The sequence below is a fragment of the Desmodus rotundus genome, chromosome 7, assembly GCF_022682495.2.
Source record: "Desmodus rotundus isolate HL8 chromosome 7, HLdesRot8A.1, whole genome shotgun sequence".
NCBI lineage: Eukaryota > Metazoa > Chordata > Mammalia > Chiroptera > Phyllostomidae > Desmodus > Desmodus rotundus.
Genome location: NC_071393.1, coordinates 85,344,820 through 85,370,356, shown reverse-complemented (window position 1 = coordinate 85,370,356; position 25,537 = coordinate 85,344,820). Strand labels below are relative to the sequence as shown.

Here is a 25,537-nt window from a genome sequence, read left to right as displayed (position 1 = left end):
CACCAAACCAGCTCTGCAAGAGATGCTAAAGGGACTGCTTTAAGGAAAGGAAGGAAAAGAGAAAGACAGAGGAACACAGGTAGGAAAAAATGGCAATGAATAACTACCTATCGATAATAACCTTAAATGTAAATGGATGAAATGCTCCAATCAAAAGACATAGAACAGCTGAATGGATAAGAAAACATGACCCACACATATGCTGCCTACAAGAGACCCATCTCAGGACAAAAGACTTACACAGACTGAAAATGAAGGGCTGGAAACAAATTTTCCAAGCAAATGGACAGGGAAAAAAAGCAGGAGTAGCAATACTCTTATCAGACAAAATAGACTTCCAAAGAAGGGCCATAAAGAGAGACCCAGATGGTCACTTCATAATACTCAAAGGAAGAATCCACCAAGAAGACATAAACATTGTAAATATATATGCACCCAACATAGGAGCACCCAAATACATAAATAAAATCTTGGAGGATTTCAAGAAAGATATTGACAGCAACACAATTATAGTAGGGGATTTTAACACCCCACTATCAAAAATAAACAGGTCTTCCAAACAAAATATCAACAAGGATATTGTGTCACTTAACAATACCCTAGAGGAAATGGACTTAACTGGTATCTATAGAGCTTTTCATCCCAAAGAAGCAAAATACACATTCTTTTCAAGTGTCCATGGAACTTTTTCAAAGATAGACCACATGATAGGACACAAAGCAAGCCTCAACAAATTCAAGAAAATTGAAATCATACCAAGCATTTTCTCTGACCACAAGGGACTGAAACTAGAAACCAACCCCAAAGGAAAAAAACCAAAACACTCAAAATCATGGAGACTGAATAGCATGCTATTAAATAATGAATGGGTCAAGAACGAGATTAGGGAAGAAATCAAAAACTTTCTGGAACCAAATGAAAATGAACTCACAACAACCCAAAACCTATGGGACACAGCAAAGGCAGTCCTGAGAGGGAAGTTCATAGCAATACAGGCCTACCTTAAAAAGATAGAAACATTTCAAACAAACAACCTAACCCTATGCCTACAAGAACTCGAGGAACAACAACAAAGACAGCCCAGAGCAAGCAGAAGGAAGGAAATAATCAAGATCAGAGCAGAGTTAAATGACATAGAGACTAAATGCACAATTCAAAGGATCAATGAATCCAGGAGCTGGTTCTTTGAAAAGATAAACAAAATCGACAAGCCTTTAAGTAGGCTCATCAAGAAGAAAAGAGAGAGGATCCAAATAAACACAATTAGAAATGAAAGTGGAGGGATTACAACTGATACCACAGAAATACAAAGGATTGTAAGAAATTACTATGAAGAACTGTATGCTAAGAAATTTGAAAACCTAGATGAAATGGACACATTTCTAGAAAAATATAATCTTCCAAAACTGAATGAAGAAGAAGCAGAAAACCTGAACAGACCAATAACAGCAGACGAAATTGAAGCAGTCATCAAAAAACTCCCAATACACAAAAGCCCTGGACCAGATGGTTTCACAGGAGAATTCTAAAAAGCATTTAAGGAAGAGCTAACCCCTATCCTTCACAGACTATTCAAAAAAATCCAAACTGATGGAAGACTCCCAAACTCTTTTTATGAAGCCAGCATCATCCTAATCCCAAAACCAGATAAAGACACAATGAAGAAAGAAAACTTCAGGCCAATATCGGTGATGAACATAGAGGCTAAAATTCTCAACAAAATATTGGCAAACCGCATCCAGCAATACATTAAAAAGATCATACACCATGACCAAGTGGGATTCATCCCAGGGATGCAAGGATGGTACAATATTCGCAAATCAATAAACATAACACACCACATAAACAAAGGCAAAGACAAAAACCACATGATCATATCAATAGTGTGGGAAAGGCATTTGATAAGATACAGCACCCATTTCTGATAAAAACACTCAGCAAAGTGGGAATAGAGGGAGCAGTCCTCAACATAATAAAGGCCATATATGAGAGACCTACAGCCAACATCATACTCAATGGACAAAAACTTAGAGCTTTCCCACTAAGATTAGGAACAAGACAAGGATGCCCTCTCTCACCACTCCTATTCAACATAGTATTGGAAGTCCTAGCCACAGCAATCAGACAAGAAAAAGCAATAAAAGGCATCCAAATTGGAACGGAGGAAATGAAACTGTCACTGTTTGCAGATGACATGATAGTGTACATGGAAAATCCTATAGACTCCTCCAAAAAACTACTCGACCTAATAAATGAATTTGGCAAAACAGCTAGATACAAAGTCAATACTCAGAAATCAAAGGCATTCCTGTACACCAACAACGAAACTGCAGAAACAGAAATCAGGAAAAAAATCCCATTTGATATAGCAACAAGAAAAATCAAGTACCTAGGAATAAACCTAACCAAGGAGGTAAAAGACCTGTACTCAGAAAACTACACAACACTGAAGAAAGAAATTAAGGAAGACAGAAACAAATGGAAGCATGTACCATGCTCATGGATTGGAAGAATTAACATCATCAAAATGGCCATACTACCCAAAGCAATTTATAGATTCAATGCAATCCCTATTAGAGTACCCATGAGATATTTCAGAGATGTAGAACAAACATTTCAGAAATTTATATGGAACCATAAATGACCCCGAATAGCTGCAAAAATTTTGAGAAAGAAGAACAAAGCAGGAGGGATCACAATACCTGATATCAAACTGTATTACAAGGCCACAGTAATCAAAACAGCCTGGTACTGGCATAAAAACAGGCACATAGACCAATGGAACAGAACAGAGAGCCCAGAAATAAACTCAAGTCTTTACAGTCAATTAATATTTGAGAAAGGAGGCAGGAGCATAAAATGGAGCAAAAACAGCCTCTTCAACAGATGGTGTTGGGAGATCTGGACAGGTACTTGCGAAAAAATGAAACTTGATCACCAACTTACGCCATACACGAAAATAAACTCAAGATGGATAAAAGACTTAAATATAAGTCGTAACACCATAAAAGTCCTCGAGGAAAACATTGGCAGGAAAATCTCAGACATTCCACGCAGCAACATCCTCACAGACATGTCCCCTAAAGGAAGGGACATAAAGGAAAGAATGAACAAATGGGACCTCATCAAAATAAAAAGCTTCTGCATGGCTAAAGAAAACAGTACCAAATTACAAAGAGAACCAACAGTATGGGGAAACATATTTGCCAATGATACCTCAGACAAGGGCCTGATCTCCAAAATATATAAAGAACTCACACGACTCCACTCCAGGAAGACAAACAACCCAATTAAAAAATGGGCAAAGGACTTGAACAGACACTTCTCCAAGGAAGACATACACAGGGCCCAGAGACATATGAAAAGATGCTCAGCATCACTAGCCATCAGAGAGATGCAAATTAAAACCACAATGAGGTACCATCTCACACCGGTCAGAGTGGCCAACATAAACAAATCCACAAACAAATGTTGGAGAGGATGCGGAGAAAAGGGAACCCTAGTGCACTGTTGGTGGGAATGCAGACTGGTGAGGCCACTGTGGAAAACAGTATGGAATTTCCTCAGAAAACTAAAAATGGAACTGCCCTTTGACCCAGCAATTCTGCTGCTGGGATTATACCCTAAGAACCCTGAAACACCAATCCAAAAGAACCTGTGCACCCCAATGTTCATAGCAGCACAATTTACAATAGCCAAGTACTGGAAGCAACCGAAGTGCCCATCAGCAAACGAGTGGATCCAACAACTATGGTATACTTACACAATGGAATTCTATGCAGCAGAGAGAAAGAAGGAGCTTCTACCCTTTGCAACAGCATGGATGGAACTGGAGAGCATTATGTTAATTAAAACAAGCCAGACGGTGAGGGACAAATACCATATGATCTCACCTCTAACTGGAACATAATAAATAGAAGAAAAAAGGAAGCGAAATATAACCCGAGACATTGAAGTTAAGAACAATCTAGCAATGGGCAAGGGGGAGTGGGGAGGGGACAGTGAGGAGAGGGGATTATAGGAACTGTTATAAGGGGCACATGGACAAAATCAAGGGGGAGGGTGGAGGTGGGGGAGGGAGGGGGGTCAGCCGGGATGGGGTGGAGGGATGGGGAGAAAGGGCACACAACTGTAATTCAATGACAATAAAAAATTAAAATAAAAAAAAATAGTATAGGAAATGTAGAAGTCAAAGAACTTATATGTATGACCCATGGACATGAACTAAGGAGGGAGATGGGTAATGTGAGTGGGGGGGTGGGTGCAGGGCATTGGGGAATAAGGAGGAGAAGATAAATGGGGCAATTGTAATAGCATAATCAATAAAATATATTTAAAAAAATAAATTAATTTAATTTAAAAAAATAAAAAGAGTGCAGACATGGGGTCAAAAACAGAAATAGAACACTTGGGCACTGAGGGAGTAGATACCTTAGTTTCTAATTGCTCTGTAGGCCTAGGCCTGGGTCATTGTTAGTTTTGCCTATGGTGAGATATCAGGTTAAGTAAGTGTTCTTTAGAAACAAGTCCTAACAAGATCCTTCACTGGCCTTTCTTCCTCTTTTCAGACTTTATTTTTTCCCTTTTCTTCTAACTACCAAATCTATATATCTCCACCTAGTTCCTCTTCTTTCTATTAATTCTTATTTGTGTTTTGACCAGCTTTGTCAGAATGGCCATTATCATCTCAAATTTAATATTTCAAGTTCATGGTCACTGAGTTTCTAATACAGTATTTATTAACAAAACCAACATTCACTTATTTATACAGACTGGAACTCTAGGTTCACCACTGATTCTTCTATTGCTTTGTCCCAAATTTATCTTACAGTCCTTAACTTTACAATTTCTCTCATTTCCTATTCCTCCTTTCCATTTCCAGAGCTAACATGTTGGTTCAGATCCTCATCAAGGTTCACTTGAGGTCATTATATTTTTGTAGAAAAGAAAATTTACAAAAAATTAAACATTTTTATGTAGGTACTAAAATATTCCAATCGTATCTTTTATATTAAAAAACAATATTGACTCACCACTGACTTTTACACTTTATTGGTGATATGACTTCCTAGCTGTCCTCACCTCACTGGGTATGCATCACTCTAGATGGGTCTTTGTTCTGTAGTCAAAGTGAGAATTTAAAATTTTAATGAATTTTGTGCAGCATGGAAACAGACCAAAACTTAGATGCTTTCATAATTAGTATCCTCCCTTCCTTCCCTTTAGAGTATTAGATCCAGTGCAATTCTTCTCACACAATGGAACTTCATGTGATTCTAACTTTTGGGTGAAAGTCAATTACTTATGCTTCGAAGCATACAAGCAAAATTGGAGTGATGCTTATTACTAAAATTATAATTAATGTCTCACTAAACAGAGCTGCAATTCCATCCTTTTCCTGTATTGCAAGGTGCTTTTAAAGAAATTATTTTTAAATGCCTAAGAGCAAGGCATATTTTAACTTTTTCAGTGAAGATAGAACACATTCTACATAATGATAAATAATATATGCTCCCTGTAAAAGATTCAAATACCAAGGTTAGTTATTTTAAAAATTCTGTGATTTTTATTATGGAATACTAAATTATACATTAATTTTCCTAAAAACTAAACATGCTTAATGTCAGTTAGCTCTTACCTCAAAGGGCATCTGGGAATAAATAATCATAACAAATGCATTTGTAACTTGATCTATGGTATGTCCAGGTGCTATTGTAATTGAAATAAAACAGAAAGTTATTAAGAAAATTATATAAAATGTTTATAGCTCTAATAATCACAGAGGTAAAAATATATATATGTATCTAAATTCAACTTTTACAAAGCCGCTTCTCACAAAAGGAGAAAACCTCTACCTCCCTTCCCCCCAAAACGCATTAAGATGCAGGCTCTGGTTGCACCTGTGTTTGTTACCCACCATCCCAACTCAGCCCAGACCCTTTACTTAGGCTTTGAATTACAGCTAAGAAACAAAGACCCAGAAGAGTGCTGTGGGGCATTAGAGAGACTATTTTTGACAGCCAGCAACCACAATCTGCTAATTAAAAAAAAAAAAAACACTTTTAAAATAATTTTTGAAAAGTAACCAGTGAATAAGCTCTCTAATATGCTTCTGTGACTTAGGAGGAAGAAGGACATAAAAGGGGTACCCCAGAGAACATACCCATTCTGTATAAGACCAATGCAATTCCAACCATAATATTTCCATTTCAGCCTCCCATCCAAGTCTACCCTCAGAATCAATGCAAAGATATCATGTGGCATAGCTATGGTGTGACCCACAGATGCTCCCATCAGGACTAAGACACTCATCTCTCCAACTGCTGAGAGTGTTACATTTATTGCCAAAGACACATAGTTGAGTCACTCTGAGAACAACCCCAAAGGGGTTATTTCCCTGCTCTGGAGCAGCCCACATTCAATGACTAATTCACGTAGGTGTTCCAATGCCTAGCACTGTTGATTTAATACAGGGCTATCCCAGCACCAGAGCTTCCTGTTGCAAATGCATTGGCTGTGGCTTCTGTTGCAAATGCATTGCATTTCAGCCTCCCCCTTCTGCCCAATCCAAGAGAAGTTCTGTACATATATCTGCTTTATATCTGTTTCCTAGGAAAATGGACTTAAGAAAGTTGGTATCAAGAGAGCCCTGAGGAAGTGACTCTAAACTGAGATATTTTATCTGGATTCTCTCAACCGGACCAGCTATGAGAATCTAATCACTGATGCTATGCAGAAACTGATATCCTGTGGTGTACTGTAGCAGTCAAACTGTTAAAATATTCACTAGTGGTAGAATTGGGTGGGATACCACTAAAAGTGAATTAATTCATGCATACAATGCCTCACAGTATTTGATAGGTTGAGGAGAGGAAGGGATTAGCTGGGGCCTCTTGATGCTGTGCACAAAGACAATGAAAAAATAAGAGTGATTAATCTTCAATTTATGGATGAGTGTAAAGACAATGGAGATCCATGTCATCAGATAAACGAATTCTTATAGCAAATGCAGAAAAAGCTGAGCACCACACCCAGGAATTAAGTATAAGAGTGCAGCTCTCCAGAGAAGATTTCTCAATTTAGATAGTTTGACTGTGCCAAGGTCAGGCCTTCATAGGGACAAATATGGGATTGTGAGTCATGGGATGAGGACATGTGGGTTAATTTTCTTAGAACTCTTGAATCCTCAGATTGTCTGAATCCTCCCAACTACAGAAGTGACCTGTTCCGCTAGTGCCCCATCATTGCTTGAAGACAATATGGAAGTCTTGGACTTCCAAGCAAATTTGCACATCTTCCATCAAGATCTACCACAAACATCCCTGTGGACTTCCAAAACAATAACCAGGGCAAAGTCACAACATAAACCAGCTAAGTAAATGTATGGTCTGTTAAGGAAGGAAAGATACTAGTTTGAAGAAACTGAAGGACCCCACTAACAGATATGCACCAACAGGAAACCAACAGGAACTGAGAGAGTTCTGTGATTGAACTGGATTCTGTGAACACTGGATAAATGGGGAGGTATATAAAGTTAATTAGGGAAAAATTTATTGCTACAGAAGCACTCTCCTATGACATTGAGCTTAACACCTGACAAGGACCATGGGAGACAGTATTAAAAAAAGCTATATTGATTTTTTGAAGCTTGAAGAAAACAATGGCCCACACTAAGTAGAAACAGCATGACAAATAATAGAGAAAGATGTCATAAGCCTCGGCAAAGTAGATGTGCTAGTGTGGATATACTACATAAAAACCATAAAGCTCACCAGCAAAAAACGTTCATTGGGAGAACACACCATTTTCCAGTGTGATAAGTAATGGTAAGTTTCTCAATGGCATCACTGAGCAACTCGGGGGTGGCTATTTCTATAGGTCAGGGATGTTACAGAACTAGGTTCCAATAACAATGGCAATAATAGGGTACCAGAACAATTGAGGTTAGGTGGTGGCATTTAACTATCAGAAACAAGGTGGGTCCAATTATCATGATAAACTCTGATGCTGGAGTGGCAGCCATGAAGCAACTTAGAGTGATGGAGATGGATAATAGAAGCCAGTTCCTAGAGGTTACATAGAGATGCACTCTCTTCAATAGCTAATGTTTAATTTATATAAGCAAAAGAAATCATGGATAGAGAATCAGGAGATTCTGGATTCTCTGGGAAAATAGCCTCTCCAATAAGGATAAATCTCTTGCCCAGTTTCTAAACCTGAGACAATACTCAAATCCAGGGCCCAGTGACTGAAGGAGAGACCAGGTCTCCATGAGGTTTAGACCCCACTACATTATGCCAAATGAATATGTTGATGATTCTCATAGACCTTCACCAAAGGGACCTAGTTGGGACCACAGATTCACCCAGTCATATTTTTTCTTGTCTTTAAATGTATAATTGGAATGAACCTATGTGGTAGTTGGCAAAACCTCTACATTTATCCCTTAGCCTAATAAAAGCTTTTATAGTAGGTAAGGCCAAGAAAGTAAATTAAAAAAAAATTACCACATCTTGGGAAATTCAGAGATTAGTACTATTCTTAAAATTGTAAATGGTGCAAGAATGGTAGTCCATATTGAATTCATCTCATTTACTTCACCAGGTTTGTGCCTACAAAAGCCAGAAAGATCCTAGTAAGTGAGAGTAGACTACCACAAACTCAACAAAGTAGTCGCCCCAGGTGCAGCTGGTGTACAGATGCGGTATCTTTGCTAGAGCAGTTTAACACAGCCTCAGATACATGGCATAGGGCCACTGGACTAGCAAATTCATTCTTCTCTGTCTTTATCAGGAAGATGGTTCAGAAGAAGTTCACATTCAGGTGGGGCAGACAAGAATATGCAGTCTTGCTCCAGGGCTGTGTTCATTCTCCCACCATACACTGGTAAATCTACACCATCTGAATATTCTGAAGAACATCACATTAGTCTACTATATTGATAATATCATATTAATGGAACCCAGTGAGCTTTTGGCAAGAAGGTAAACAAGAAGGCCTTGATAAGATGTATGAGCTCCAGAAAAAGATTAACCCCGTGATGATTCAGAGGCCCACATCAGTGTTTCGGAGGTAACTAGCCTAGAGGATACTCTGATATCCCCTCTGAAGTAAAAAATAAATAATTGCCTCTTACATCCAAAGAGTGGTTACCTCTTCAGGTTTTGGAAGTCACATAATCCATACATAAGAATGCTATTCTGACCCATATGCTGGTGATGCAAAGGGCTGACATGGTTCAGACCCTGTGGACAGAGAGATCTGCGGTGAGAAAGTCACTTTGGGGAATTTATGGTGAGCCCCAATAAGAGAATCAAATGTTGACCACTGGATTCTGGAGAAAGTTTATGCTATCTGAAATGGAGACCTAGTATCTATTGAAAAAATATTTCCCAATTTGCAATTGGGTTCAAATATATACAAAAACTTGAACATGTGGCAGTAACTGACCATCCTGCCAAAACTACCTAATGTGAACTGAGTTCTGTCCAACTCATCAAATCATGAGATTGGGCAAACCCAATAGCAATCCACTGTAAAATGGAAATGGTACATCTGGGATTATCAGGCATGAACAGGGTCACAGGGCACAAGTGATCTGCGTGAGTATATGGCCTAGACCTTTGTCAACTACTACTACAGCAGCAGTGTTTTTCCCTCAGTGTGAATGTGTGTATGTGTGTGTATGAGAGAGAGTGTATGAGAGAGAGAGAAATGGAGAACATGCAGTTGACCTTTGAACTGCATGGGTCCACTTATATGTGGATATTCTTCAATGAATACCTGTACTGTTTTTGATCCATGGTTGGAAGGTTATGGATGTAGAGGGCGGACTGCATGCATTGTGCTATGCCATTTTATACAGGAGACTTGAGCATCCACAGACTTTGTTATCTGCTGGGAGTCCTGAAACCATTCCCTGCAGATACCAAAGAACAACTAGGTTTGGGGAGAAACACATTATACACAGGTTTTTGACTCTATGAAGAGTCAGTGCCCCAACTCCTATGTTATTCAAGAGTCACCTGTGTGTGTGTGTGTGTGTGTGTGTGTAACCTCATTGGAAGATATCCCTTATACACAGCTAATGGAAGAAGGAAAAAATATAAACTTAGAGATTTAGTATATGGATCAGTTGTCTCAGTATATGGTTGTCACAATATGTGAGAGTTCATGATAATGGACTATGATACACAGTCCCGCTCAACATGGCATTGAAACACACTGTGAAGGAAAACTCTCCAATGAGCAGAATCTGAGACGGGTTACCTGGTCATCCACTTTGTGTGAAAGAGAAGTGACCCATGGGAAGAATACACGTGGACCCACGAACAGTGGCAAATTGCTTGACTAATTTCTCAGTAGCTTGTAAAAGGAAAAACTGGAAGATTGGGGTCAAACAGAGCTGGAGAAGACGCACGTGGATGGCTTTGAGGGAAAGGGCTCAAAGTGTGAAATTTTCTTCCTTGCATGTTGAAGCTCACCAGAAAGCATCCACATGGAAGTAGCAATAAATAACCAAGTAAACAGAATGATTTGACCAATTGACGTTGAGACAGAGATTATGTATTAACTCAACAGCACGGGCTTCTCCTCACCATGCCTGATCTAGGTACTGCTGCTGCTGAATGTCCAACCTGCCAGCAACAGAGACTAATGCTGAGTACTCAACACAACATCTTTCAAAAAGATCAACGAGCCACTTGGTAGCAATTGATCACAATGAACTTTTACTCTGGAAAGGGCAGTACTTCATTTTAACTGAACAAACACAATTCCAGATATAAATTTGCTTTCCTCACCCACATAATTTCGTTTGAGACCAAGGGCACTACTTCACAGCAGTGGATGTGCGACAGTGGGCTCGTGACCTCTGGTTGCCAGCGAGGGGCTGCTTCTGTGAGGACACAGAGTGAAAGGATCATGAAATCTTAAGCAATAATTGTTATCTGGCCACTTTAGACCTATAGCGGGAGAAACTGACTCTGATTATTAGGAGAATCTAGGGCTGAAATTACTCTACAGGGATAAGGTGCAATATGTTTGGCACCCTGATAAGCCACTGAGAAAATTCTTCATAATCCTTTTCCTGATTTGATGGTAAATGGATAAGAATAGCAAAATGACTAAGGGCTCAGGCCCCTTAGGAATGATAACCCGGGTCACCCAGCCATGGGTAGGAGATAACTGAAATGGGAGATCTAGCCGGGGGATGAGGTGTGTGGTCTTGAGAGCAGCTACAAACACAGCGGCTCTAGTTCATGCCAACAACCTAATTGATGTAAGCTTCCCCTTGAAAAGAGACCAGCCAGCTATTCCAGACAGTACTAACTTGACATACAAAACAAGAGGACTTGAGTGGGACAGGGGGCAGGTTGCAATGGATGCCAGGGTATGATATCTTCAGGATGAATACCCTCATTCCCCCAAGTCAACCCCTGAGAGTAACCTTCACCTAAAAGTAGTCTTGGTTCCTGGCTTGCCACAAATACTAGTTCATAGCTTTTCGATACTCTCTCTGAATGTGCTCCAGTTTTGACCTTCAGATTATGTTAACTCCAGAGCTATAAAATATATTACCTTTATTTTCACAGCACATCACAAGTAGCAGAGACAGCCAATGGTAACAAAAAAAATTAAGTATAGTTGCCATTTAATATTTGCCTGCTCTGTTTCAAGCATCATGCTGAGTATTTTTAAATCTTATTTAATCATGATAACAATCCTCTAAAAAATATACTCTAATATTCCTGTTGTAGAGAGAAAAAAAAAGTGGCCCAGCACAATTAAGCATCTTGTGTTCCAGAAAGTGGTAATATCTGTATCTGAATGCAAGATACAAAACTCCAAAGCCTTCACCTTATATCACTACATCATACAGATAACCTGAAAAATAGAAAAAAAATGCTTTCTTATGTCAGACAGAATATAATTTTATTTTAAACTGCCTGATTATCCATTTAAATATACTATTGAATAAACTAAATATAAATGTAGTAGATATTCTACTGGAAAGACCCTACATTGCTCTGTTGTACAGAATTTAAGAAACCATTCTTGATGATCTTTATCAGAAATTGCATCTCCAAGGCAGATTGTCCATCTGCCAGTTGTGTTCATATACGGAACACTGTTCTAAATCAAATGTTTTCCTAGCATGTAAAGGAGCTCTCAGTCTGTTGGTCTGAGCCTGGGACCTGAGAAGCACAGAAATGCCCAGCCCTGAAAATACAGTTTGTGAAGTAAATAAATTTTGTTCCCAGCAATCTGGACTTCCCCTTGGTCACCTTTTCTCTCTCACTTAATTATTCTTTTCTCTGCCTCAAGTATCCAATCACTCAGTTTCACCTAACCTACCACAATCAATTTTCAGGAAAGAATCTGATGACTAGAGATGTCAATAACAGAAGCAGCCTAATTATTTACTTTTCTGAAATATTTGAAGAATTTTAGAATAACAAAGCATCAGACTTCTGGGGGGATAGGAGTATGGGTTATTTTTGGTTTTGTTTTCCAAACATGAGAGCTTCATGACCCTGAAATCTTACCAAATAAAAAATAACTACTTTACTACTCCTAACATACGTTGGTTATTTTATTTCAACTATTTTTTTCATTCTCTGCAGGTTTAAGCTTCACTAATAGTAAAATTTAGATCTATCTACATAATAAAAGGGAAAATAGAGAGAAAATTGATAATTTTTGGAAGGTGTTATATGGTAAGACATATATGTACAACTATCACTACTGAAAACAATTTTAATAAAGAAATTTAACAATTTTACCATATCACACATGTGTGACTCTAATGTTCTTTATGCACAAATCTGAACAGAGCCATTGAAACTTGAGTTGTGTCACCAATTTCTTGGCCAGGAGAGGGCAAGACAGTACCCTATGTTCTGCTCTTCATTTAGACTTCCTAATCTTTTGTTGGGTACTCCTGAAAACTCTGTATTCTTTATTTATTCTTTACTGATAATTTCTCTTTTATAGATGGCCCCGTGTATACATGGAATGATTATGTGCATGTTTGGAATAATTTATTGTGTTTCAAATAAGTAAGGGAAAAAGACACAAAACAGGGATATTTTAATATGGAGAACAATAAAAAAATAGAATGGAAAATTGAGTTAAGGGGAGGAGACAGAGATACTCATAGTTGTCTTGGACTGATTATCTTTTGGACAAGCTGACCTGTTCTTCCTTTATGAGTTCTTCCCAAACTAAGTAACCCATCCCTCATCACTCTGTTTAGGAATAATAGTCAGGATTACTGAAATAAACATGAGTATAGTCTCGTTAGACTCTTCATCCCAATTCTTACTCTGTTTTCTATATTGTCACAGTGCAGAGATCTCCACCAAAACTGAGATGCAGGGCTCTTGTCCTGTTATGTATTAGTGCCTAGGACAGCTTCTTTTTTAAACTGAGGAAAGAATGCTATCTGTAGTTTTCAAAAAAAGTCTAATTATGTATCAGTATAACCAGGTTCATACTCACAAAACAGGTAAATCAATGGATTGATGAGTGCTCTACAAAGGTATTTGGCACATATTGCCACAAAACAAAAAGTCAGCTCCCTAGAGAATTTAACATTAATATTGCCTTGCAGATATTTTGGAAACCCACATTGAATATAAATTAAGAAACTCCTGAATATGCAATCATAAATAATCCTCCCTTGGTTTGTGTTTGGATGTGTTTGTATTCAATAGTAAAAAAGGAAAGAAGGAAAGAAGGAAGGTAGGAGGGAAGGAAGGAAGAAAGATAGATTGATTTTACATGGCATAATAAATAAAACACAAAATCCTGTGTTTGTCAAAGAAATCCATGGATTTTTTAAATCTTCACCCGAGGACACTTTTTCATTGCAGGGGAGAGAGAGAGAGAGAGAGAGAGAGAGAGAGAGATTGGATGTGAGAGAGAAATATCAATTGGTTTCCTCTCATACCACCCCAACCAAGGATTAAGCCTGCAACCTAGGTATGTGCCCTGACTGGAAATTGAACCCACAACCATTCAGTGTATGGGATGATGTTCCAACCAAATGAGCCACACCAGCCAGGGTGATATCTATAGATTTAATGGCAAAATAGTTGAAGCATGAGGAATTATAGTTTTAATTTAAGGCCATTGTTCTGCCTTGGTGTCTTTAGGAATTGTTTAGACTAATGATTTTTTTTTCTATTTTTACCTCTGAATTCCTACTATGTTAGGAAGAAACCAAGAAAGATTGCCTAGTTTTTCAACAGTCAAGCAGTATTTATTAATTGGAATTATTTGACAGAATTATTAATCAGAACGTTTCCCAAGGTTGTGATTAAGGTTGCAAACCTTGCCTTTGTTGATAAATGCAAATTGAGCCATAGTATTCAGGTGAGAAATATGTCATTACAATTTTAAGGGGAACTATTTATTTAACAAATTCCAAAATATTTAACAATATGCTGATATTAAGGAAGCAGCTCAGTTTGCTCTGTGTTTTATTCATACCAAGCATGGCATCTGTCTTACTTCTCTCCCCAATAAGACTGTGAGCACCTGCTTTGAAAGACGATTCTTTGTCACCCTCATTCCCTCATGGTGTTCTACACAGTACAGGTTACTTGTGAAGATGAAGAAGTGAAAGATAGAATTCCATTGTGTAAATGTACTATAGTTTTTGGATGCACTCATTTGCTGCTGGGCACTTAGGTTGCTTCCAGTACTTGGCTATTGTAAATTGTGCTGCTATGAACATTGAGGTGCATATGCAGCAGAGAGAAAGAATGAGCTTATACCCTTTGCAACAGCATGGATGGAACTGGAGAGCATTATGCTAAGTGAAATAAGCCAGGCGGTGAGGGACAAATACCATATGATCTCACCTTTAACTGGAACATAATCAACAAAAGAAAAAAGCAAACAAAATATAACCAGAGACATTGAAGTTAAGAACAATCTAACAATAACCAGAGGGGAGTCGGGAGGGGACAGTGGGGAGAGGGGATTATAGGAACTACTATAAAGGACACATGGACAAAATCAAGGGGGAGGGTGGAGGTGGAGGAGGGAGGTGGGTTCGGCTGGGGTGGGGTGGAGGGATGGGGAGAAAAGGCAGACAACTGTAATTGAATAACAATAAAATTTTTTTAAAAAAGAAGTGAAAGATATATTCAAGAAAAATCAAACTAGTTAGAAATTCAGATTTGAGTTCTAAAGTTTTTAAAAATAGTTACTGTATAGAGATGTCAACACTTTACTCACTCACACAACAAATATTTATGGAGCACCAGCTAAGTGTTGTGACCTGCACTAGGTTTGGGAGAATACAATTGTGAACAAAACAGCAATAGTCTCAAAAAAATAGCACTAGTATCTGCCATCTGTAAAATCAGGATGAACAAGTGGAGTTTTTAAGCAAGCTATTTCAATAAATGATAGTATTTTCTTTCCAACTATTTCCACCAAAAAGGGACTGGTGTTTACCCCATGAAATTCAGACCTACCCACAACCCTAATCCTCACCACGTAATCTCTGCTCTAACCCAAGACACCTCTTTACCTCTTTGCTTTAATAGAATATACTTTTATTGTCTCCTCACCTGACTATCACTATTGCGATATAAATCTTATAATTCATTCCCTTTATTTGTAGTTCATATTTAGCTCATAGTCACTTCCTTGGCAAGTCCTCACCTTAATTTGCTCCTTGTATAATCATTTGTGCTCATGTTTCCCTTCCCCAGTAGATATAAGAGCTTTTGATGGCAGGTCCTCATTTTATTCATTTTCAAATTCTTTCTGTAGAACCTGGCTGGGTACTCGCAAAGTACCCAAAGTTATCTTAAACATCAGCAAAAACAGTTTGTTGCTCTCCACTCAGGAAAACTTTGTTATTTCCACTTTCCCACAAACTCTTCCTCTGCCTGTAATATTCTCTCTGGCCAACAATCATAACCTATGTTATTCCCTTTCCTTTGAAATATCAGGAAAAACTCTTTTAAGCACTTTATTTTGTAATTAATAATATTGAACACAAGAAATTGTTGTATGTATCCCATCAGACTCATGTTAATTCTTACAGGTTTTTTTTCTTACTCTGCAACTATGAACTACCAGTGTTGCAGTATAGAGAGCAGCATCCAAGCCTTGCCCTCAAGGAGCTCACAATGTAGTGAGGAATAGAAAAGAAGGCAGGTACAAGTCCTGGAAATTCGGACTAGACCAGATGGTGAAGGAGAGAGGCATCAGAAAAGCCCAGGCTTTTGGCCTCTGCACAGGTAAGCATGCATTAAAGCACACCGACACATCTCGTCTGAAATTGAACTTGCTTCACTTCTCCTGCAAAGCTACCCACAGTCCTGTAATTAACCCAGAAGAAATCCCCTCGACTCCTCCAGTGTTATAGCTGGTCTAATTAGGGCAAAGGCAGCAGCTCACAAGGCAGGATATACACCTCTCAATCAGAAAAGAGATGTCCCTCAGGTAGCCTAAGGCAGGCAGCAAAACAGGAAATGTAAACACAGTCACTTTGGTGTGCTGGGGTTTCTAAGATGTGAATTCTGTGGACATGTTTTGAGCCCAAACTTGGCTTTCTCTTGTGGCCTGTGACACTCCTGCCCCACCTTCTTCCACAGCCACCTGCTGAGTCACCACAACACTCAGATTGATATCAGTAGCAATATAAGCCAAATGTCATTAGGATCAGCATGCTAGTACTCAGTACTCAGAAATATAAAAATGTACCATCTTTCATGCATAGGGTTAATGTTTTAGTTTCCCTTCATTAGATGTGGCCTTAAATTTCTTTTCTGGGAAAAGAGGTGAATTTGGCAAAACAGTAACTGCTTTGATATTCCTCTGTATGACCAATTGTTTTCCTCTTGCAAAATGATGTGTTGGGACCCAGGACTGTGATCTTGGGTCCGAATATTTCCATCAGGGCTAATAATCAATCCATATAGGAGTTGACTTACTTTCCAAAGGTCATTTCTACTACGTCCCACACCAAATCAACAGAATTCTAATTACCCCAACAGACATTCCTCATCACTAACATTGTTATTTAACTAAGTAAGAAATGCCTATTTTTCCAAAATATCTACTTATCAATTTCAAATAACTAGAAAGTATTAAATAATTACCAATCATACTAAACGTAACTTAATACTTTATAATGTAGAAAGCACTAAACAGAAACTTTGGGGATCTACCATGCCACCATACAATACATGGTAACTGTACAATATTGCAGATATAAAATTGCATCTTACTGAATCTGTAAGTAGCATCATCACCTATAAACATCTATTATGTTTATCCTTGTTCTGAAGTTATTGCCACAAATTGGTTCTTTACTAATTTTTGAATTATTGATAAATAGGATTTCACAGTATCTCTCCATCTGATTTCACATTGCTTGATTTTATCACTCATTAATATTCACAGACATATAGCAACAAATTTTTGCACTAAAATATGGACAAGCCTTACTCTTGGTATATTTTCATCTGATATTAAGCAAGTTCAGTCAATCATCTCTCCTGTAGGAGTTTTAGATAACTGAATTAAGAGATTGGGTTCACAATAAAATGTAAATTAACTGAGAAATAATTGAATAATAGACATCCAGAAACTGCAGGTATTTTGACAAGTACTTTCTTGGCGCCTCTATAATTTTTTACCATTCTAATTAAATTTGACATTTGAAATGAGTGTCACATCTGTGGACTTCTAAAATTTTCTTCATTCTAAACATCTATCTGTTCTCATGGGAGGAAGTTTTATATTCCAAACACAATAATCAGCGAATAATATCTTGTGCGTAGGACCTAAAGGGCAGGCAACTAGAACCAACTATGAAAGAAATTAATGAAGCCTTATAGTGTCAAGTGTTTTAAGAAGAAGGTAAAATAAAATCTAGAAACTCGCAAGAAAAACTTAAAGGCCAAGCTCAAGTTTTCTCTCAATAGATTCTAGAGTTGATTATATATTGCCCCAACTAATTGTCATTCCTTCCATTTAACATCATTATTCAGGAATTTAGAGATTTCCAGCTTAACTAAGGAACCTAAGGAAGATTTTGCTTAAACACCCCATTCACTCTTTTTGGGGAACTTTTCCTTCAAAAGAGAGAACTGCAGGTGAAAGCACCTCTCTAATCAGCCACACTGCCTCCTATCTCAGAATAAGCAGATACCCTGAGAATTCCTTCTAGGAAACTATGAAAAACCCACTAGAAATTTCCTGGATTTCATTCCACGATTGTGGCTACTGCTGAATCAATTGGGCGCTAGATGCCATAAAGCAGGAGCCAGGAGGATAGAAACCAATAATGTGGACACAAATTGGATATGCTACAGGACTCAATAAAAGAGAGGTAAACCATGTTCTAGACGATCCACTAAAGTTAAAAGGGGAAGATTTAGATCAAAGAAAGTGAGGGAGGATATGGGACACACAGCTAGTGAGGTAAGTATTGAAAACTGAAAAGGTAGTACTTAGTTTCAAAACCCTTGATCAAGTACAGAAATTGACACAGACCTCTGACGTGATATGGTTCTGACCCAGATAAAGTCAGGCAGGCAGCTCCCTGTACAGTTCATCTTCCACCCTCTTGAAATTACCCTTCTACCTGCCAGTAGAGGTTTGGCTTTTTACCTTTTATTTTTTCTTTTTGTTATTTCCTACTTTATGTACCAGTCTTTTTCCTTCCCTTACTAGTCTTTTCCTCTAATAACTGATATGATAGAATTCAAATTAAATATAGAAGTAAATAAATTTATTGAGCACCCACTTTCTCTATGGAAGATAGTGAGGAATACTAACATAATTACAATTAGTAATGGCCAGCATTCTTTTTAATGTTCATAAAATCTCTGTGAAGCATGCTTTTTATGGAGCCATTATTCTCTAGATAAGAAGTTAAGATAAAGAAATTTTAAGTAACTTGCCAAAGTTCACACAGATATTGTACTTAATGGCTTTATAGCCTTGCTAGGGATTTTTTTTTAAGTTACTTGCAACAGTAAAGGTTTAAATTATAGGTCAAGACCAAAGGAGAAATCTCACAAGGTAGTATATAGTGTATTAGTAAATGAATTGTGTGAGCAATTTGGTATTATAAAATTGTATAAAATTTCAGTATTTGGAAACTAAGGAATCTGTTTAATTGGAGCAGAGATTGGATAAAGAACTAGAATAAGAGAAAGCTACAAAGGCAGTCTGGGATCTGTTTGTAAAAGGTGTTTTGTTTTGTTTTTTGCCACATGAAATAGCCTTGGATTTATTTCACTTACAATGTGGTATCCTTGAAAGTTTTTGAGCAAGAAGTGACATGTGCCATGATCAAAGCATTTTTAGGACAATAGATCTGGCAGTAGTATGCAGAACAGATGCTCAGAGGATAAGCTCATAACAGATGACAACTGGAAGATTAGAGCAGTATTGGAGTCATAAAGTGCTAGGAACTTCAACTAAGGAGGTGCCATAGGAGTAGGGAAGAAGACATGGATGGAAAAGATGTATAAAAGAGGAAAGATTTGGTGAGTAATCAAGGAGGGGTCATGAGAAAGAATAAGACAGGATGACAAGATCTGAGACTGAAAAACTGAGGAAGTAAGAAAAAGGAGCTGTTCCGGGGAAACTAGAGGGGTTGAATCTCTTGACTTTGGTGATGCATGCAACATAAATCCTCTCAATGAGAGTAGATAGAGAGTATAAAGAGAATGCTCCCACTCAGGGCTAAAGGGAGGAAGAAAGAAACTGACATATGTATTCATTATAATTTGTTGTGTTTATTTATCAAGATCTATATGTCTTATCATTTACTGTTTTTTTAAAAAATGCCCTTCACTGTTGTGGCATTTTCTTTGGGACTTAGCATAATTTTCTAATCCTATGAATTACTTTCTAAGAAGTAACTAGAATAAAATTTTAATTTTTACATATAAAAATTGATCTAGATATTTTGCCTCCTGCCAATCCACCCTCTTTGAAGTTAAAAAGGAAATAAAAATTTTTCTTAGGCTTTAGAAGCTTCCCTACTTAAGTTTGCTCCTTCTACCAGGAGAGAACCCCGCAATCCCCTTCTTTCTAGCATGTTCTCACGTGTATGCCTGTCCAGAAGGAAAGACAGCTGGAAGGAGAGAGAGTAAATCTGTTCAAATTACTAAGTAGAGTATGTACATACACTGTATTTTTAAAAGCTCTCGTTAAAACTGCTCTGTGGAATAACTCTAATAAAGTGAGTGGCTAAGTACCCGAACACCATTTGTTTCTCGTAACAAAATGGCAGCATTTCAACATCTATCAAAGCTGCAGCAAATATTTTATAACTCACAAATACAGGGCCTTATAAAAATATGCAGTTAAAGTGGAATATTACTAAGTCACTACTTATCATTGCATAGTTGTGCAAAGGAAAAGAAGTTGACAGATTTCTTAAAAGTTATACAATGATTAATAATATTGCTTTTTCAGCTTCTCAGGCAGGAACATGATATTTATAAACCACCAGCCTCAGGAGAAGCAAATCAGAGTCAGATAATTCTGTAGTGACATTTCAAATGGAGTCAATCCTGTAGAGTTTGCATCATGTAGATTTCATAGAATTTCTGAGTCTAAGAACTAGAAGTGGTGTTCATGATTATCAAACAGCCTTTATTTACAGATGAGAAAACCAATGCTTAGAAAGTGATAGCCCAAGTGTGTGCAGCTGGTTGCGGACTGAGCCAGGATTTGACTAATTCCAGTATTTTCTACTAGACAGGAAAAATCACTAGACTGTTGTTGAATTATATGCATTAATTCTCTACTTTTATCTCTGGAAATTTATTTATTTATTTATTTATTTATTTATTTATTTATTTATTTATAGAGAGAGAGGGGGGAAGGGTGGGAGAAGGAGAGGGACAGAAACACTGATCGGTTGCCTCCCGTATGCACCTGGACCAGGGCCCGAACCTGCAACACAGGCATGTGGCCTGACCAGGAATTGAACCCAGTGATCTTATGCTTTGCGGAACAATGCTCAACCAACTGAGCCACACTGGTCAGGGTGACAATTTTTACTAAGTAGTTCACATTGATAAACAAAGCAATTGTTTAGGTTTTCTCAGCTTTGTGTCACTTAACAGTGACATGATTCAAATCACATTTATTCTTTCCACAGATTTTCTACAAGCAGAACAATGCCCCCTCTCTCAGAAACTGGTCTCAGTGATTGTGCATAAGTCATTATCTTCCAACCTGTGAAATAGAAATAGTCGTTCCATCTGAGAGCTACTTTTTGTCCTTTTTCTTTCTTTTCCCTTAGATTAAATGCACCTGAAAAAAACTACTTCTAGAGTACGTCATTGCAACTAATAAAATACATGAAGCAAAAAATTTTCACACAAAGTCCTTTTTGTCTATCAAAAAAAACCCATATTGCATCCAGATTCTCAAGATCCAGAACACTCAGAATCGGGACATGTTTCACCCTCACATAGCAGTTGGGACAGTGCACACTGGCTGTTGGGGAGAGAGACAGGCTAACGGTGAGGTTGTAAAAGTCTAAGAAAGTCAAGAAAGTATTTGAGAGGGAAAGACATCTTCTCTGATTATTTTTTTATACTTGAAAAACTCTGAGTACAATTTAAAATATTGAGTTTCTATCTTGCTAATGAGCATTTATGTTCACATAATATTTTCTTAACTTTCTATGTAGGAAGAAGAAAATCTCTTCCCACATCAAGGTTATAGTCATTTCTCTGTGCTGAAGCTAACCACTACAATGTAAGTAGGGTGTGTAAGAGGCAGGAAACATTTATATCTCTCGGATCACAACCATGTTCACAAGAGAAAGAGAAATGTTTGTCTTCATTTCTACTTCTCTTCTGGAGGACTTTTGATCTAGAGGTTACAATAACATCTGTCCTCCTAACTATGCTTTAAAAGACGACGAGTGGAGCATCCATTGTCTCCATAGAGATTATAGAACTGAGTGCTCAGTCTTCCACAAGCTCAAAAGCTACAGACTGAGGGCTATTAATAACCACTCTCCCTTTTGTTAATCTGGAAGGAATGGGAGCCTAGCCATCAAGCAGAGACAACTTAAGATCCAGAAAGGATTTGTAACAACAACAACAATAAAAGATGCAAATTTAGTTCCTTAAACTTGCAATTATTGCTTGAGTAATATTAATTTAAGTGTATGTTATTAAAGAAGTTAACATTAGGTATAAACCATAATATAGTTAGAAAGTGGATTTCTTCCTTTAATAGTGCATTTTAGAAACAAATTTGGCATGTATTTAAAATTTCTAAAATTTCCAGTCAAAAAGCAGCAATATTTTTTTCTCAGATGAGAAGGTGATTCCCATTTTTCACACGTTCTAGAGAAAGTCTTTCTGTAATAAAGACTATGGGATGGAAAAAAAATGAAGAAGAAGCTAATAGTATTAAAACTGGAAGATAATGTACAGGTGGCACAACGTCTCAGAGAACTCATGGAAGTGCGTTGTGTTAGCTGGGACGTCAATAGAAATGAAAGTGCCTGGAGCACTGAGAGCAAGCTATTACCTGAGTACACATGCCAAAAGTGTACTGATAATCAAAATCACAGATTTGCCCTAAATCAACAAAGACATGCAGAACATTCCCTTCTAAGCGTTCACACACAGTAATGTTTGTCTTTCAAAGGGGAATCACCACAGTTGTCACCTGTTCTTAATGATCAGTGGGTCCTTACACAAGTAGTTCTGTGTGCCACCTACAGGGTGGGGCAAAAGTAGGGTTACAGTTGTTCACGTGGCAAATAATACAATCACCCACAATAATAACACAAGAATAAGCTGTTCTGCATATTCACAACTGTAAACCTACCTTTGCTCCACTCTGTATTTCACTGCTTCGGTTTTAAAGACTAGCAATTACAGAAAGGTGTTGGATGGCCTAGAAAGAAAAACAGTGGACTTTGTTAATAATGAACACATGGAAAGTGAATGTTTTAGGCCTAACATGTTTACTTCATATTTCACCTGGGCATAGACTGGGCATCATGTCCAAGCACATGATGATGACAATTTCTGGAAGAAAATTCCAAATTTCTATGTTGGAGGTCCAACAACAAATAATCAAATGCTAGAAAATAAACACATACCTGCTTATCCACCTTCAAATCCAAGTCCACAATTCTTTTGAAATTACTTTCTCAACAGAATTCCACTGTGGTTTGAAAAGGCAAGTTTGGATATGAGAGTTTCTGATATTCTTTAAAAGACTCTTAGCTCAATTTGTTCCTTAGTTTGAAAGAAATCATTTAATGGATTCAGTAAAATTACTGTTGTATTACTGCTGTAGTGTTTCATCTACAGATATTAAAGCCCTCCTTATACAAGATGTAAACATAATAGAAAAATATATAGTGCTTTCCACACACTCCTAATGAATGTAAGCTCAACTCTTCGCCTATTTTCCAAATCACGCTGGTCCAGGAATTGCTTGCAGTTACTTACAATATTGTGATTCTGCTGTTATTACAGTAATATGTGAAATTTTGAAATGACCAATTTCCTGATTTTGTTGTATGGCCCAACTCAGTGCTCTAGATTGCTACCATTTGGTAAAAATAAGGTTTTAGTTTTAAAAGAGTAGGGTGATAACTTACTTTACAATATGCACAAATTATAAATTAAATCCTGTTTGCCTCTACTGCAATTTGAACTTTTAATCTTAAGCAAGTAGGTCCAATGATAATTAAAAGTCAGGGTTCTGGAGCTTTGGCATTACTTGTTTTTTATTAGTGAAACACTTGAAATGTCTATAAAATATTTTGATATATGAAAAATATGTAGCAAACTTTCTCATTCTCTTGTTTCCCCCTCCCATAAAGCTCACTTAATTTCAATGCATGTATGTTCAATGTAGTGCCAATTTTACCGACTTTGTGAAAATAATGTATTGAAGTGTAAAAGACAGCATTATTTTAAAAGTACTACATTTATTTTATTCAAAAATGAGACAAACTTATCTTCTTGGCTTTTTCAAGAAATGCAGAGTATTTCTAAAAATTCATTTTTATGTGTTACCCACACACGTCGTTCCTTTTTCTGTTTAAACTCCTAATAAGGAAAACTGACTTTAAGCTTTGTCATCTCAGCCTAGGTCCTAAAGGCAGCCAACATTACTATTGTTGCCCTGTCTGTCTTTCTTTTTCTTAGACAAGTATACCGATGATGTAATTGCAGAAGTTAGGGTTCACTCAAGCTGCTGGAGCAAAGGCAGGTTTTCAGACTGCCCCCATTGGCACTCCAGAACAACTGTAAAACAGAGCCAGTACACAATTTAAGCAATGCATTTTCTGAAAGGAAGTCTGCAGGATCTTCCTCCTAAAGCACCGATCAAGAGCTTGCAACGCTGGAAAAGCTCAGTTTGCTCTAGACTCTGTGCTGAGCTGGAACACCCTTGGGTGACCCACTGCAAGTCTATGACATCTTGGCTTTTAACCCCTTCCTAGGAGCCCTTAACTTTACTTTTTCTGTTTGGCTCCAATTTTCCCCCACCCCAAATCCCAAGAGATTCGGAAATATCCCCGCCTTTCATCCCAGCCCTGTTTTTCTCTACACAGATATTCCCCTGAAAGTTGAGTAGGAACTAAGCAATCATTTATCACTTTGCATTTAAAATAAAGGAATGACTGAGAAGTCCGTGATCCTTAATAGAACCATTCTTTTATAAACACAGGACAACTGAGCATTTAAAATGCATCAACTACATTAGGAGAACCCATGATTGGAAGTGCCAACAAAAAGAAAGAATCAACAAGAAAAGACAGACACAAAAATCACATGCAGATAAAGCAGCGCATCCCGGGGAAAGAGAACATACCTGAGGGATTCTCCTTTAAAAAAAAAAAATGTATACACCAGCTGGGTTGTTCCTCCCCTCCTTTTGGAGTGTATGTGTTTTCCTTTCAGGAATACCACTTGCGAGTCGTGTTTCTAGTCTCGTTTCCTTTATTCAACCACAAAGAGTTAGAGCAGGAGCGGAGGCTGTGTCCCAGCGATCTGCTCAAGTGCAGTCAGGCATGCCTTTGGTCTGCAACGGTGTCTGTTCTTGTCAATTGTATCCTGCTCCCTCGGCAGCCTCAGAAGCAATTTTACAACTTAGCTGCTGGCACGAAACTACCTTTCCCTTTTTTCGTTGCCAAATTCCTCCGGTAGCTCATTTCTCATCCCTATCTCTAAGAAAGCAAAATGGGCAGTCTTCCGTGCGTTGACAAGCGCCAAGGCTCATCCACAATTGAGGGTGAGGAGCAGCGCTGCTGAGTGCGGGCGGGGAAGTTCCCAGAGCGCGGTTGTGGCCGCGGCTTTGGGGAATGCAGCACCAACGCTGCGATCGCCGGCCTCCTGTGCCCAGAGCGCCTCGGCTCCCTCTGCTGCCGCTGCTGCTGCTGCACAGAGCCGCTCCTCCAGGCTCAGCCACAGCCCTTGCTCACAGAAGAGGCACTGTGGCCGCTGCCAGGTGTGGTGGTCACCACCGCACTGACAACTAACTGTGTGGCGCGCAA

General features: G+C 38.1%; 1 protein-coding gene across 4 annotated transcripts in view; it reads right to left on the bottom strand.

Moving 5' to 3' along the window:
- The window catches only part of UNC13C (unc-13 homolog C), a 543,682-nt gene extending 518,353 nt beyond the window's left edge, over positions 1 to 25,329 (bottom strand). For 2 of the 4 annotated variants that reach the window (XM_053928748.1, XM_053928751.1), the window contains exon 1: positions 24,856 to 25,329. The gene's annotated coding sequence lies outside the window, so the exon portion shown is untranslated. Of the gene's footprint in view, positions 1 to 5,638; positions 5,712 to 22,851; positions 22,921 to 24,855 lie in introns of those variants that run through there. The other 2 variants (XM_053928749.1, XM_053928750.1) reach the window with 2 other exon arrangements.
- Positions 25,330 to 25,537: the final 208 nt, after the last annotated feature.